General features: G+C 43.8%; 1 pseudogene; it reads left to right on the top strand.

Annotated features, from left to right (window-relative positions):
- Positions 1 to 383: 383 nt before the first annotated feature.
- On the top strand, positions 384 to 500 carry LOC124621159 (annotated as a pseudogene).
- Positions 501 to 4,666: the final 4,166 nt, after the last annotated feature.

Genomic DNA, 4,666 nt, shown 5'->3' with positions numbered 1-4,666 from the left:
GACATTCACTTTAATTTATCGTCTCGATCGTCATCCGCACTGGTTTACTTAAACGCACTGTAACGTACAACTCCTAAACGCCAGTGACGTAATGGAGACGAATGAAATGAAGATAACGCAGAGTAATCTTTTATGTTAATTTCTCCAAGAAATAGAGACTGTATACAGTTTGATGCTATGCAAATTATAATATATGCACCTGAATCTTTTGCATGTTTCGTTTATTTACGGAACCAGTTTCGGTGTTTCATTATACGTTCTCCAGCTGCTTGACCAACGTAAACTGAGGAATCTAATCTCATTGCAATAACAAGGGATACTGTCGTGTAAACCAGATATCTGCGGACACCAGTTATTTAATACTGGCTTTTGTTACGACTGGTGGCTACAGTCTTGCCGCAGTGGATACACCGGTTCCCATCAGATCACTGAAGTTAAGCGCTGTCGGGCGTGGCCGGCACTTGGATGGTGACCACCCGGGCCGCCATGCGCTGTTGCCATTTTTCGGGGTGCACTCAGCCTCGTGATGCCAATTGAGGAGCTACTTGACCGAATAGTAGCGGCACCGGTCACAGAAAACCATCATAACGACCGGGAGAGCGGTGTGCTGACCACACGCCCCTCCTATCTGCATCCTCATCTGAGGATGACACGGCGGTCGGACGGTTCCGATGGGCTACTTATGGCCTGAAGATGGAGTGCTTTTTGTTTCTTTTTTTATTACGACTGCACTCGAGATACGATTCTCCCCAATTTACGTTGGTCAAGGCGCCTGAAGATGGTATAACGGAACACCGAAATAATAAATTAAATGGAAAAGAGACTGCTGCACGTGTTGTAGTTTTCAGTTCATACTGAACAGCTGAAGTACTTGCAACCAACTATTGCAAGGATGGATATACAAAGATTTATGGACAGTTATGTCGCTGAAGCTTACTTACGTAGTCAGACAGCTTTCCAATATCTGGATGTCAGTGACGTGGTGAATGAATATGTTAGTTGAGCACTTAGCGTTTATCAGTATCATCAGCACCACCACGAACAGCACCACCACTTCTTTCTGGGCCATCAGTCATCTGATTGGTTTACGTAGCCTAACAAGATTTCCTCTCCTGTGCCAACATCAGCATCTCAGAGTAGCACTCGCATCCGGCTCTCGCAATTGCTTGTTGGATGATGTATTCCCATCTCCGTCTTATCCTGCAGTTTTTCCATCTAAATCTCCCTCTAGTACCATGGAAGTTATTCCCTGTTGTCTTAACACATTTCCTATCATTCTTTCCTTTCTTATAGTCAGTGTTTTCTACATAGTTTTTTCCTCCCCGATTCTGCGGAGAATATCCTCATGTCTTGTAAGAATGGAGTCTCTCGCGGCGGTAACATTCAACAAGAAGTTCTCGTGTTTGCAGCCGCGGCAAGAAAGTTAGTTCCGTGAAGAAATGAAGTAATTTCAAGCAAGAATCACAATAAGACCACCGACGATGATCATGAAAAGAAACTTACTTTCTTGCCGTTCTGTGGCTCCATGTCGGGCAAGATGAGCCCCCTGCCGAAAACACACAAGATCATATCGATCTTCAGGCCTCCGATAAAAACCCGTCAGTTACAAAGACTAGTTAAAGACACAGCAGGTCTCAGAACTCTTGGGATATGCGACATATCTTGCATGTGTGGCCAGTTTTACGTCCAACGAATAGTACGCTATGTGAAATAACGTAGGAAGGAGCATGAGAGGTTTTTTCGTCTACGCTACCCTGAGAAATCTGCTTTAGCTGAGTGAGCTTTAGTAAACGGTCACTGGATAAATTTGACGAAACATCCGTCGTGGCTCGCACTAACTGCGTCTGGGACTGCGTAATTAAGGAAGCCGTTCAAATAAAAATCACCGATAACACCCTAAATAGAGGCGGTGGTCTGCAGCACAGGACGGCTTGGGTCCCGGAAATCGTGTGGTTGAAGCGGGCACAACGATCGCCGAGTCAACGTATGCCCATACATGGCGATGCCGCGATCACCAGTGACGTCACAGTCGGCAGCTGATGTACAAAGGCCGTTCAAAAGGTTTTGCACAGTAGTCTCTGACATTTTTTTTTTTTTCTTTTTTGCAGGAGGAGAATGAAATTTTTTGTGACCATACTTGGAACATTTAGCTGTACATTGAGCCTACTCAATGTAGCCTCCATCAGCTGGACCAACGTTCTTTCGATACTGTAAATGCACTTTGGTAAAATTTTGGGGATTGACTTTTATACCATATCTTGACACAGGAAATAAGGTCTTTCTGAGTATCAAATTTTTACCGCTCAGATTGGCTTTCAGACAACCAAAGAGGTAGAAATCAGACAGAGCCAAGTCCGGACAGTAAGGAGCACGACAGAATGTCAATCCTAAAGGCCCGGGATCGACTCCCGGCTGAGTCGGAGATTTTCTCCACTCAGAGACTGGGTGTTGTGTTGTCGTAATCATCATCATTTCATCACTGCCGACGAGCAAGTTGCCGAGGTGGCGTCAAATCGAAAGACTTGTACCTGGCGAACGGTCTACCCGACGGGAGGCTCTGGTTACACTACCAACCGTTGTCGCAACCTGGTATCTATTTCACTGTCCATTATGGCTCACCTGTAAATAAAAGAAAATACTTTTATATACCAACTTATAGCTAAATGTTCCAAGTACGTTCGCAAAAAATTTCATTCTCCCGCTGAAAAAAAAAAAAAAATTAGAGACGACTGTGCAAAACTTTTTGAACGCCCTTTGTATATAAGGGGTCTACGAGCAGCCAATTGGTAGTCATACCACACGACGATGGCCAAGAAGTTCGTGGCTGAAAGCTCGTGTACTTCTAATCACTTGACGTGGCTGGCAACCCAAGAACGTTTTATTCGCTATTTCTTATCAGGCCACCTAATTTTCAACATCCTTGTAGAGCACTACATTTTAAACGCTCTGGCGCCCTTTTTTCCGCTTCCCCCACAGTCCTCGACTCACTTCCCTACAAAGCTGTGCTCCGAACGTACATTCGTGGAAATTTTTACCCCAAATTAAAGCCAGTGTTTGATACTACACTTCCTTTGGGCAGGAATACCCTCTTTGCCTATTCTCGTCTGATTTTTGTATCATCCTTGCTTCGTCCGTCATTCTTATTTTACTTGCAAGAGAGCTTAATTCCTTAGCTTAATCTACCTCGTGGTCCACTGTTTTGATGGTAAGTTGCTCACTAATCTCATTCCTCCTACTCGTCAGTATCTAAACATGCTGCGTGGTGTCTGTTTGTTCTATATCGTGTCACCCTACCACTTTCGCGCAACGACGCTCTGAGCGTGTTTTTTAGGGAATTGACTAGTTTGAACCTGGGACCTGTTGCTGGTAAGGAGACGTCAGACCACACATGATATGTAGAATTCAGAAGAGTCCAGTGAGACTAGCGATGATATAACCAAATACTTAATGATTTCAGCGTCAGCTCCACTGCACTCCCTGTAAAGGAATCTTAATACTAACTAAATTTAGTGGAAGGGGTTCAAGGCTTTCCTATTTTTAGTTAGCTGGTAAAATAACGTTGAAAAAGCAATTAAGTTTACCACTGGAAATTTTATTCTACTCGCAAAACATCGTTTATAAATTGCACTATTGATAAAAGGAAATGTTTTAATACAGGATGGTAAAAACCAACCGCGTTCAACAAAAATGTGAACGTTATATTCCCTGAATGGGTTTACAAGTTCTACAATGGATCGAAGGGTGACCTATGCCATATCACATCTATAATCTAGGTTTAAATTAGGTTCCACAAAAGAGAAAACTATCAAAATGGTCTACAGTGGCCCTCAATTATCTTTAATTACTTATCTAACTTGTCGTAAATTACAGTGGCTGATGTGGCTTCTCAATAACTATATAACAGAAGAATCATCGCGTTTCAGATTTTTACTTCAAATGGCTAATGTGAACACCATGAGCTTTAATTGACGATCGACACTAGTATTACGCAAAAAGGGGGTGTAACAGATGAGACTTCTGCAGTTCTGAGTGAAGCTTTATGCGCTGTTATGCGGCATCGTGTGCTTTCATTACCTTGTCGGTGTTCGTCAGGGGGCGGCGGGCAGCACAGCTCCGCTCACCTCGCCGTCTCCAAAGCAACTCTCTCCTAACCTCTCATTATTACAATTTACCGAAGTTGGTTTAAAAAAAACTATCTGGCTGTGTTTTCATCTGACCAATCAGGTTCTCAATGTTAACCTTAAGCTCCGCCTACAAAAATTCTGTCTATCCAATGAGAAACGTTATACTTTTCGTGGTGGGGCAATGTTTTTTAAAGTTTGCAACATAACAGAGACGCGAAAAAGTCTCACGCTAAAACTTGCAGCTGGTGTGGTCCTTTTAGCGTTATCGTAAGATCTATACTGTTCTTCTGGACGGCTCTAGCTTTTAACATAGGCTGGGGGGTGGTCCTAACGTAACAGAGACGCGAGAAAGTCTCACGCTAAAACTTGCGGGTGGTGTAGTCGTAGCGGTTAGCTGGCGACATGGGTGTCCGTCCCTTATCGTAGGGCCTTCTCGCTTAACACGGTTCTGCTCTCGGCTTCTGTTCTCGTTTCTCCCCTCGGAACTGCATCTGTCTCACGGTGGGAAGGTATGACATGCATTTAGGCATTCTTGTGTTAGT

This window comes from Schistocerca americana, chromosome 6, assembly GCF_021461395.2.
Source record: "Schistocerca americana isolate TAMUIC-IGC-003095 chromosome 6, iqSchAmer2.1, whole genome shotgun sequence".
NCBI classification, from domain to species: domain Eukaryota; kingdom Metazoa; phylum Arthropoda; class Insecta; order Orthoptera; family Acrididae; genus Schistocerca; species Schistocerca americana.
The sequence above is the reverse complement of the archived record's forward strand: the minus strand, read 5'-3'. Positions and strand labels throughout refer to the sequence as shown.